The sequence below is a fragment of the Schistocerca piceifrons genome, chromosome 2, assembly GCF_021461385.2.
Source record: "Schistocerca piceifrons isolate TAMUIC-IGC-003096 chromosome 2, iqSchPice1.1, whole genome shotgun sequence".
NCBI classification, from domain to species: domain Eukaryota; kingdom Metazoa; phylum Arthropoda; class Insecta; order Orthoptera; family Acrididae; genus Schistocerca; species Schistocerca piceifrons.
This window is the reverse complement of record NC_060139.1, coordinates 773,370,089-773,382,955: the sequence shown is the minus strand read 5'-3', so window position 1 is coordinate 773,382,955 and position 12,867 is coordinate 773,370,089.

Genomic DNA, 12,867 nt, shown 5'->3' with positions numbered 1-12,867 from the left:
GACCTTTTAGTTATACAGAGATAAGAAAAACAACTGATTGATAGCTGTTCGTGCACAGTACGTCCATCTACCATAGCAAGAACCAATCAGGGAATGAGCTTGTTCAAGCCTTCTATTCTGATCACTACTATCGTATCGATTTGCAACCTCAGATGTCAGTTGTCACAAACAGCGGTCGGTTACAACAATCGAGATTCATTTTCGATGTATGCAGTGTCTCTATGCGGCATGTGTATTTCACACGACTGAAGGCCCTAAACTAATTGCGAAAGTGGGTAGAAAATTGTTAAGACTACTATCACCCTGCTAAGAAAACCTAGCATTCCACGTTAATAGCCGGCCGCTGTGACCGAGCGGTTCTAGGCGCTTCAGTCCGGAACCGCGCTGCAAGCTACGGTCGCAGGTTCGAATCCTGCCTCGGGCATGGATACGTACGATGTCCTTAGGCTTAATTAGGTTTAAGTAGTTCTAAGTCTAGGGGACTGATGACCTCAGATATTAAGTCCCATAGTGCTTAGGTACATTTGAATCCACGTTAATAGGTAGTGTGTGAAGGTATACACACATGGATGCCACAGCATCCGCATCGTGTGAACCGACTTCATCGTTCCCTCCAATGATCAACTGCTAATCACTTGATTGAGATATGGAAGATCACAGCTGCTTTGCACGTTAGCAGAGTCGACGACCGTGAGTTCCAAATATTTGTTGTGGTGACAGACAGATAAGTAGCGCAGATTGCAGTCTACTTTAAGTTAAGACACTAAGTTGGTCTTTAGTAGAACTCACTGCATAGTTTCATTTGTGTGTTTCATAACAAACCGTCACTGTGCAAGTTGTGACGTCAAGGTTCTACTGCTGAGTCTCTTGCAGTGACTATCTCAGTTGCTGCTTAACAAAAGGCAGACATGAACAAAGACGCGAAATTCTTCTACAGCTAAGCCAGTATTGCGTTCTTTGTTGCACTACTTTCCAAAACATAACAGGTCTCGTAACAGATTCGAGCCATTTCAAACGTGGAACCTGTATAATTAAAGACAAAATAACTATAAATACCGACTTTTATGCCTTGCACCATCAGCTTTCTGCAAACAGAAATTTAAAATTAGGTAACTCTCGAGTCAGAGCGTTGGCTTTGTAAGGGCCTTCGGGGTATAAATGCAGATAGTGTGGTCATGGTACCTTAATATGTAACCACTCCATTGTGTTACCTGTGTTTTTTTGTCTTTGTCTATCAGTCTTTCCTTAAACACGTCATATAAGTTATTAGCTGGTATTTTCTGCATTGTAGTAACTGCACCACAAAGTGGGCTACACCTGTCAGTACAGACTAACCGTTTTGCATTCACCTGTACACACTTAAACACCTGACCTGCTGGCTCATGCCACATGAATTAACTGACCTAAAAACTTACTATTTCTAATAGCTATAATTATTAATACGCAAATGAAGTAAATACTAATGTAATCTTGCTGAGTATACTGTCCTCAGGCACAAATATAAACATCTGCGCTTATACTACTAACACGCTTTCTATGAAGACGAAGAACATGACAATTATGAGCACTTACAAAAACATATATTCAACATTTCGTCCACAAATGATAATATAAGATTTCTTCTGTAGCCGAATAGTTAATATTGCTACCTTCGATACGAAATGATTCAGATTTGATTCCCGGTATCTCCTCGGATTTTTTTGAAGTTGGGAGATCAGGAAGGGGGTTCACTCTACCTCGTGAGGCCAAATGAGGAGCTCCTTGAGTAAAGACGCAGCGGTATCATCAGGATTCATCTACTGACAATAACTGCTGGAGGGATTTGTGGCATACAGACTACAGGTCCCATGATCATAGATCATTCCTCATACTATCTCGTCGGCAGCAATAATTACTATCCGTTTACCTTCAATGAAGAATATTGGCATCAGACGATATAGACAAAACAATACTCGGAGGCACTGCAAACACGATGTTTTAAGTAACTGAATACCAGATACGAACACCAGCTATTAGCAAGACCACAGTGTTGAGGGTGGATAAACTCGAAACTGGGACATGTTCCTTTCGTCAGACCAACGAATATTTCCAAATATGATTAAACTGGCACATGAGTGATTATCGTTCCCTTTTTTACAATTTAGAATGTGTTTCTATATGATAACACACTTCTGGTAAGAAAAAGACAAAAAAAATTTTTTTGCGCCTTTTCGCTTATTTAAACTACCGATTCAATTCCAACTACATGCAAGAATTACTAAGGTTTCTGTTTAAAAAACCAGTACATACACCTTTTAATTCTTTTCTATATAGCTACAGAGAAAATAATTCCTTTGTTACACAAAGGAAATAAACAAAACATTTCATTCCATTTAGTTTGTAGATTTATATAACATCTGTATGTGGTTGGATACAAGATCAGCTTAATTGTTCCACACCTATTTCATTTCCGCTTGCTACGAGCTATACTATACTTACTTGGAATTCGTAAAGGGCTCCTACTCCAATGGACCTTCATTCTTTTAGTTTTAAGTACAAGCTACAGAAGAATGTCACTTATAACTTGAAAACGTAGTTGTTCTGGTTAGACCCATTGTGGTTTCCCATTAACTTCCATCCATCAGACAACAAACAGAAAGTAAAAACGAGTTGATTCAGTGAATAACTTTAAAATCAGAGGAAATGTAAAAACCTTAACAAAATCAAGATATCGGAAATGATTCACTCTTAGCTGGTTAAAACGGGACCATGTACGACAACTGAGCATGTCTTACTAAGCTACTGCAGTGGTTCGGATTTCAAACAGAACTTGGTGAATTATGTGAAGTGTGTACGCTGCATGCCGCGTCTGCTGGCCATGCTTCGTCTAGACTATCGGCAGAAGGTTTACTGTGATCGTGGTTACCGGATTTTATCTCTAACTTCACATTGAGAACCAGACCATTTGCGTATTGGTATTGGCACAACTTAGCAACCTGATGGCGCCCTAAAGAACGAAACCCGTGGTGACACAATGAATGTTTATAAATAAAGCTGTGGTGGTTTTCATTACTCATTAATATACTTTTACTATGACGGGAAATCTTGAAGTGAAACAGCGTCTGTTATTTTTACCTGCACTGATTAAAGTGTCCGGTGATCGAGCGACGAAGTATCTCGTTCAGTCAGCTACTACGTTTATCATATTGCCAAGCTCGGGCGCTTCATTACACATGTTTAATACCACTGCTCGTCTTACGTACCTGTAAGTTTGCTGCTCCGTAAGCCACATCATTGTAAAGAATTCTTATGTAGCCCGGTAGCCAGCAGAATGTCTTATCTTCCGAAGCTTTTGTGTACAAAGGAGTGAGTCTTGGATCAATTAGAATACGCCACATTCTTGCTGCCGCCACTAGATGGTTCGAAGTCAACAACCGTGATAAACTATATAGTTAACGATTCGAGCGTGCTTTGGTGACGTTCTCGATAGACATCGTCATTGATTTTTATATAACTGACTGACAGCCAATGTCGGAACATTTGTGATGTTTGAACTTGTACTTCCCAAGATGTAGCGAGTATACCCTACAGGCAGCCAAAACAAGCTATCCACCTGCAGTATATGTTAGAACGTTAATATCCTCCATTAACATAATGAACAGCGCCAGGTGGTGAAGAGCAAAGAACCGCCCATTAGGGTTTCGTGTGACTTCGGTGAAATCTTGCGCTTGGAATCGTGCCAGCTGATTATCGACTGCATACGTCTCCTGTAGCTCATCGAAGCGCAGGAAGCAGGTAGTCGATGAGGTGGGTAATCTAGTTACGAACGACGGCCACCGTGGGGCCGCCTGTTGATGGCATTGTTTACGAGAACAGCGCGATGGGCGGCTAGATAGCAGCGCAGGTGGTCGCCACCCGGCTCAAGCGCTTGCACTGGGGCAACATGCTGCCTCCACCACCAGAGATAGATTCGGCTCACCGATATTTGCACTCATAACCTCGTCGCTATCCAAAACATCTGTCAAAAGGTTTTGCTTTTAGGCGTACCACATTCTTCCTTCCTCTGACTTCCATTCGTAGATATACACTGAAGAGCCAAAGAAACTAGTACACCCGCCTAATATCGTGTATGGCCCCTCGAAGACGCAGAAGTGCCGCACCATGACGTGGCATTGACTCGACTGTTGTCTGAAATAGTGCTAGAGGGAAATGACACTAAAAATCCTGCAGGGCTGTCCAGCGGTGGAGATCTCTTTTGAACTGCACGTTGCAAGGTATCCCAGATACGCTCAATAATGTTCATGTCTGGAGAGTTTGGTGACCAGCGTGTAGCGGTTTTTGTGTATCATCAACATCGGCAAGTGCAATGAATGTGGATGATACGATACTCTATGGTATTCTGTGGTTTGAATTCACTCTGTTTTTTTTAGCAGTTGCATTGATTTGATTTTGTAAATGACACTGACAATATTATACACATGTATAATGCAATATTCATACTACAACTTCTCCCGGATAATTATTTTGTTCAAATTGCACAAGAATTCCACCTGACGTAGTGTAATAATGTTGACTGTAAGCTGTGTTCATATCACTAAAATTACAGACCGTACATCAGAGCTTTTATAATTTTTGTCTTCGATTGATTTAATTATTCTTAGCAAATTGATCATGAAAGGGAACCACAGAATACCACTCGCACACAACACTGACGTACGCTACAAGAAATATTTTTCTCCGTGATTCGTGCGTAGTTTAATTTTGGCCACATACATCAGCAATGAAATCTTGTTCAACAATAAATACCACCAGCACTGTTCTTAGAAAATGGGGTCTGATTCGATTCATTTTTTTTTCTTTTATAAATAGAGTTCAGTACCACCGGTGCCCCCAATAAATCATTTAAATTGATGTCACCAATAAAAAAATTATTAAATTGTTTTGAAAATTAGTTTAACACAAACCCATGCTATTTTCAACTAGAAGTACAGACGAAGTTGCTATATAATCGCAACTAACAATGACTGTGCTTCTTGCAGCTATGATAAAACAATTAATACAAAATTATAATTAAAACAGGAAGTGAATTTTCAATAATTAATCAGAAATAGTTTCAACGCATTTGGCTCTATTTGTTTTTACCAGCAAATGAACATAAAAGTACAATAATTTCACATAAAATGTTTTTCATTTAACAGACCTCAAATCGATTCGCGTCTTGCGTCGGCAATGTGCATCAGAAGAAGACGACAAAAGGGAACAAAACAAAAGAAAAGAATGACATAGATTAACAAAGATAGTGAGACAAATATTGTCTCTGTTTTACATAATTATCATCTTTTTAAGAAATAATTACATAATTGATTGAATATTATCCACACGTTCATATTCCACTCGTAATAAATATATACACTCCTGGAAATTGAAATAAGAACACCGTGAATTCATTGTCCCAGGAAGGGAAACTTTATTGACACATTCCTGGGGTCAGATACATCACATGATCACACTGACAGAACCACAGGCACATAGACACAGGCAACAGAGCATGCACAATGTCGGCACTAGTACAGTGTATATCCACCTTTCGCAGCAATGCAGGCTGCTATTCTCCCATGGAGACGATCGTAGAGATGCTGGATGTAGTCCTGTGGAACGGCTTGCCATGCCATTTCCACCTGGCGCCTCAGTTGGACCAGCGTTCGTGCTGGACGTGCAGACCGCGTGAGACGACGCTTCATCTAGTCCCAAACATGCTCAATGGGGGACAGATCCGGAGATCTTGCTGGCCAGGGTAGTTGACTTACACCTTCTAGAGCACGTTGGGTGGCACGGGATACATGCGGACGTGCATTGTCCTGTTGGAACAGCAAGTTCCCTTGCCGGTCTCGGAATGGTAGAACGATGGGTTCGATGACGGTTTGGATGTACCGTGCACTATTCAGTGTCCCCTCGACGATCACCAGTGGTGTACGGCCAGTGTAGGAGATCGCTCCCCACACCATGATGCCGGGTGTTGGCCCTGTGTGCCTCGGTCGTATGCAGTCCTGATTGTGGCGCTCACCTGCACGGCGCCAAACACGCATACGACCATCATTGGCACCAAGGCAGAAGCGACTCTCATCGCTGAAGACGACACGTCTCCATTCGTCCCTCCATTCACGCCTGTCGCGACACCACTGGAGGCGGGCTGCACGATGTTGGTGCGTGAGCGGAAGACGGCCTAACGGTGTGCGGGACCGTAGCCCAGCTTCATGGAGACGGTTGCGAATGGTCCTCGCCGATACCCCAGGAGCAACAGTGTCCCTAATTTGCTGGGAAGTGGCGGTGCGGTCCCCTACGGCACTGCATAGGATCCTACGGTCTTGGCGTGCATCCGTGCGTCGCTGCGGTCCGGTCCCAGGTCGACGGGCACGTGCACCTTCCGCCGATCACTGGCGACAACATCGATGTACTGTGGAGACCTCACGCCCCACGTGTTGAGCAATTCGGCGGTACGTCCACCCGGCCTCCCGCATGCCCACTATACGCCCTCGCTCAAAGTCCGTCAACTGCACATACGGTTCACGTCCACGCTGTCGCGGCATGCTACCAGTGTTAAAGACTGCGATGGAGCTCCGTATGCCACGGCAAACTGGCTGACACTGACGGCGGCGGTGCACAAATGCTGCGCAGCTAGCGCCATTCGACGGCCAACACCGCGGTTCCTGGTGTGTCCGCTGTACCGTGCGTGTGATCATTGCTTGTACAGCCCTCTCGCAGTGTCCGGAGCAAGTATGGTGGGTCTGACACACCGGTGTCAATGTGTTTTTTTTTCCATTTCCAGGAGTGTATATATATCGTGCATGTTATAAGCGCAAGTGTTTAAACCCAACAGAGTGTTCCTGGAGACACTCTGTAGCAATTCTGACGTGTCCAGTTTCGCATTGTCCTGGTGGAATTGTCCAAGTCCGTCGGAATCCACAATGAACATGAATGGATGCAGGTGATCAGACAGGGTGCTTATGTATGTGTCACCTGTCTGATTCGTATCTAGGCGCATCAGAGGTCCCATATAACTCCAACGGCACACGCCCCACACCATTACAGTGCCTTCACCAGCTTGAACAGCCTCTGATGACGTGCAGGGTCCATGGATTCATGAGGATGTCTCCATACCCATACACGTCCATCCGCTCGATACAATTTGAAACGAGACTCGTCCGACCAGGCAACATGTTTGCAGTCATCAACAGTCCAATGTCGGTGTTGACGGGCCGAGGCGAGGCGTAATGCTTTGTGTCCTGCAGTCATCAAGGGTAAACGAGTGGGCGTTCGGCTCCGAAAGCCCATATCGATGATGTTTCGTTGAACAGTTCGTACGCTGGCACTTGTTGATGGCCCAGCACTGAAATCTGTAGCAATTAGCGGAAGGGTTGTATTTCTGTCACGTTGAATGATCCACTTCAGTAGTCGTTGGTCCCGTTCTTGCAGACTCTTTTTCCTGCCGCAGTGATGTCCGAGATTTGATGTTTACCGGATTGCTGATACTCACGGTGCTCTCGCGAAAAGGCCGTACGGGAAAATCCGCACTTCACCGCTACCTCAGAGATGCTCGTGCGCCGACTATAACACTTCGTTTAAACTCACTTACATCTTGATAACCTGCCATTTTAGCAGCAGTAACCGATCTAACATTTGCGCCAGACACTTGTTGTCTTATATAGGCGTTGCCGACGGCAACGCCATATTCTGGCTGTTTACATATTTCTGTATTTGAATACGCATGCCTATACCAGTTTCTTTGCAGCTTCAGTGTACATTGAATCCTGCGGCAGACTTAGCTGTCGTGGCCCTTAGGAATGAAATACACTGTTTGCTAATACAACTGTAACACAAGGAAGGATAGTTAATAACGAAATTTCGCTAATGCTGTTTGTACAGTATAGTGGGAAGAATAACTAAATTTTTAGATAATGCAACTCCGCCTACAAGCCCTCGCGGGCCTATTGGCACCGATTGGCCGGCAGGTCATCCTTCGCCACTAGCCTCGTTAAATGCGCGATGGAGACGCCTGGGGCGTGAACACCATTCTCCAGGCCGTTGTCAGTTTTCTTGAGTTGAAGCCTCTCCAACTCGCTCCTCAATTGGAATCACGAGGCTGAGTGCAACCCGTTCCAGTCTCCCCTCACACCAAGAAAAAATCCCTGGCACTACCGGAATAGAACCCGTTTCTATCTGCCGTCTCCGGCACGAACACTGGCTTTAACCCAGCAGGTTATTTTGTCGAACTGAGCTTGGATGGTAGATTACGTGGATGTCCTTCCATCCTGTTTCAACTCTGTGCCGTTCATCAGCCGTAGTGGCTGGAAAGTGACGGCTTGCCATTATTTCGGCAACCCATGACCGCATGTTTTCAGTGGGTGAAAAATCTGAAGATCGTGCTGGCCAGTCAACGGTCAACATTTTCTTTACCGATGTGGGTCAGGACAGCATATGCAATATGAGGAGCTTCATGATCTTGAAAGACAACGTCACGAGGTCCTAGAAAATGAGGAAGACATACTGACTTTGACACGTGTGATAAGTAACAGCTGCTGTCTAAATTGCTATGCTAACAAGAGGTTATCGTTTTCTGTACCCAGTGGCATCTCACGCCGTCACGCTAGGTCCTAGCCCCTAGGACGATGACGAATGCAGTTTGCCAACGATTGTTCGTTCCACACACGAATACGACCAACACGACGTTCTGTGGAGAGCCAGGACTTGAGTGGAAAAACGATGAGATGCCGCTTGTGAGTCCAGTGTTGACATTGTTGCCCTTAACAATCGGCGTGGCGCTCTCACTCTCTTTCTGTTGCCAAGTCCAGAAGACGTCGCGCTGCCCTTGTAGCCATGATCTGTCAGCAGTGAAGCCCAAACCCTGATTCAAGGCACGTGACTCTGCTATAGGATCGCGTACGCCCGAGCGAATCATATGTGTGTCATAACTACGTAGACCTCTGCAGCCGTTGACGTGACGATTGTCATTGTATAAAACACGACGAGGCGTATTCCGAAAGTAAACTCCGGTCGGTCGTGAAGTGGAAACCAGAGTGAAAACCAAAAGTATTTTATTCGCAATAGTTAGCCACGTCTTCCAGCAACTCTGAATAGACGCCGCTCCATCTGAGACATTTGTCGTAGTGTTGTACCAACTTTCCAATACCATCGCCATAGAAGGCATCCGACTGCACTTTTCCCAGATTCTCTACGCTCATCTGCAGTTCGTTGTCTGTCCCAAAACGTTGACTCCATAGCCAGCGATTCATGTCAGTAGAGATGAAAATCTGAGGGAACAAACACTTTGCATCGAAAACGCTGCAGAGACATCCTCATTGCCCCTGCAGAGTGCGGCCGAGAACTGTCATGAAGACGGAAATGCATGACAGCTGTGTGGGTTCCATAAAATCAGGCGAAATCTCTCATGGGCACTCATACTCGGCGGGAGACCGTTTTGTAGGCGTCTTTACGTGCTCCATGTGCGCTGAGAACTGAAGAGACGAGATCGACGGGCCTACTAGAGACACATTCCAACACACCTATGGAAATCTTTTCACGATTTCCATTGTGATTTCCATTCGCGACCGATCGGACCTTACTTTCGGAATACGCCTCATATAATTATAAACTTAATCATATTTAATCATCGAGTGTCTGTCTTCTTGGTGTCAGTCGCAGGATCCGTTGAGATCGTGTATGTCGCTGAGTGTGGGTCTCCTGATCACAGCGATTCCATACTGACAAGTGTCATCGGGTAATTATGGCAGATACATGAGACACTTGCCTCCGAAGTTGACACTTTCCTTTTAAATGCCACTTACCGTGAGTGCCTCTGTTCCGGTAAAATCTCCATCGCCATGGTTGATTGCCTTAGTCAACAATACTTCGAACGAAATCGATCGCTGCACTTCGTTTCGCCTTGTAATGACAAGTAAACAATCACAAATACGTTTAAAAGTAAGGCAGTTCATTGCTTGTGAAAAATTAGTCTTGTTGCTGCAAGGGTTTGGAACGTATGCTGCTAAACATTTTACAGTAGAAAATAATGACTCATATTCTTTTATTTTCAGTTTTATATTCAGCCAGTTGTATTTATTATTTTTAACTATTTGAGATTTGCGATGTTATTGAGTGCTTTGAAACCGTTTACAGATAATCAATAACAAGAATTTCATCTAGTTGGACAAATAATTTTTATTCTACGATTTGGGAACAAGAGTATAATTAAGGACTGAGCAAGTATCATTATGTGTCAAATACACCGATGAGCCTGCATGACGACATCGAGCTGGTGTAACAAGAATCGTGCTTCATATGATATGATTCCAATGATCAACGGCCCAATCTCGTGCCCACTGTAGGACTTAATTGTCGATGTTGTTGGGTTAACATGGGAACACGTAGAGATTGTCTGCTGAACTTTGGGCTCCGGAACATTTGTTCCTGCACCAGCACTGCACCCTGTCGTTGGATCTGCCACAGATCTCTGCTATCCCCCTTACTGAGCGTGCATGTTTGTGAACTCCCACGTTCTGCGACGAAGTGTGGACGTCCAACCCCCAATCACTAAAACGTGTTTCACCATGCTTCAACCATTTTCAGAGAGGCTCACAGCAGTAGCACCCGAATCCGCTTCTGAATCCGCAGCTCGTGGTCTTGCGGTAGCGTTCTCGCTTCCCGCGCACAGGGTCCCGGGTTCGATTTCCGGCGGGGTCAGGGATTTTCTCTCCCTCGTGACGACTGGGTGTTGTGTGTTCTTCATCATCATCATTGACGCACGGAAGTCGCCGAAGTGGCGTCAACTAAAAAGAACTTGCAATACGGCGGCCGAACTTCCCCGCATGGGGCCCCCCGGCCAACAATGCCATACGATCATTTCATTTCATCCGCTTCTGAGATGACCTTTCCCAGTTGCCGGGCCATAATAATCTACTCTTATTCAGACTCGCTTATGTCAGTGAATTTCCCCATGTCCGATCTGCGTCGTAGCTAGTATGATTCTCCAATCGTCCTGGCTCCCCTTATTTGTTTACGGTATCGCGTCAAGCGCTCGCACTGCCACGTTATGGTGTTTAGCGCCGTGCACTGGTCACCATGTTATGACTCATGCGTGTGCTCAAATGTGGTAGTACCTAAATCATTACCGGTATAATTATGTCATCGTCCCTCACAGGTGAATGATATGTAGTAATGTTGGAATCTCCTGTTCATTCATTTCATAACTGACACAAACCCGCAGCCACTTTGAAACTCGGTAACACAATGCGCCGTAATTTTATTTATTTCTAATCTTCTGTAAAAATTTACTTGGGGATCAAATACAAATCATGCTATTAATAACCGTTTTAACGTCAGATTGTATATAATCTTTATGTAGCTTATTACAACTAGGGAAAATAACGCTGCAGTTGTGTCTACAGAACATGATATCAAAATAAGAAAAGGCGAGGTTCATCTGAAAGAACAAAGACAAAATTAGAGCCCTCTCCACGATTAACCATTTGCTACTTATTTCACGGTCGTTAGCCACCAAAAAAAGTCATGTATAGGAGAAGTCATCGACTCTCACGAGCTTTTATACGAATCTTTTGGCCAATGACACCGCACACTAGCCATTCCTACGTTTGTTGCAAATGCTATTGAGTTGCCGACGTCACGGAACAAGGAATTTCAAATATCTATGTTGCAAAATCAGGGAAACCATCTGCAAAGACCTAAAACTACAATTGTGTAAAACATCCAGCATACGTAGGAACTCTTTGAAATTATTTTTTGCTTTATCTATCTATGTCCTAATAGTAAGTGATGTCAAATAATACGGAAGTAGTTTTAAAAAAACAGTGACAAGTAAAACACAGATTGTAATTGAAGCTGTTCAAAACTAACACAAATTTCCATTTTCAGCATAGATAAAATTGTTAAGACATAAAACTTAGTTCATCTGCAAACATCACATGTCCGTGTTTCAAGGTACAGGATGGTCCACGGGCCACAAAATATGACTGAACCGACCATACATAAACAAGTAGTGTTAAAACTAAATATAATTTGACCCGCCATGAAAACCTGTAACTGAAAAATTAATAATGTCTTTCAGATAGATTTAATACATTATACAGCACTTAAATGTGTTCATCTTCAAATATTTACAAATTCTGCACAAAACACAACCTCGTGTCCAACCACAAAAACTGTATAAAATATCGGAAACTGCTTATGGCATTCTCTGTTGCATATTCCTTCATGTGGTTCTAAACTCAGTCTCTACACCCAAGTACCGACCAGGGAGCATGATGAGTTCTTAAATACACTCTCCTCTATGTACGACACGCTCCTATTCTACCAGGGCGTTCGATAAGTAATGCAACTCATTCTTTTCTCGGCCAATCTCGGTCGAGAAAAGATGTAATTTGTTGTCGGACATAGTGCAATATTCCCGATTCAGCCACTATAGTTCCAGGAAGTTATAATAGGTGCCGACACTATACGCAGCTTTCAAAATGGCGTCTGTAATGCAGAATGTCTACGGAGACCTGGCAGTGAACAAAACCACGGCGAGTCGTTGGGCGAGGCGTCTGTCATCAACGCTACAAGTTCACGCAAAACTGTCCGATCTTCCGCGTCTCTGGCCAGCCGCACACAGCTGTGACCCCTGCCATATTGGAACCTGCGGACACTCTCAATCGATTGAGAGAAGAGCACTGAAGGACCGTGTGTGTCTGTGTGTTACGAGGTTGATCGTGTCAATTTCTTGTCTAACTTGGTCACAGACGATGAAACATGGGTTCGTCGCTTCGAACCAGAAACAAAACCGCAGTCTATGCAGTGGCGGCACACCCCCTGTCCTCCGGGGCTGCTGCCTCAGCC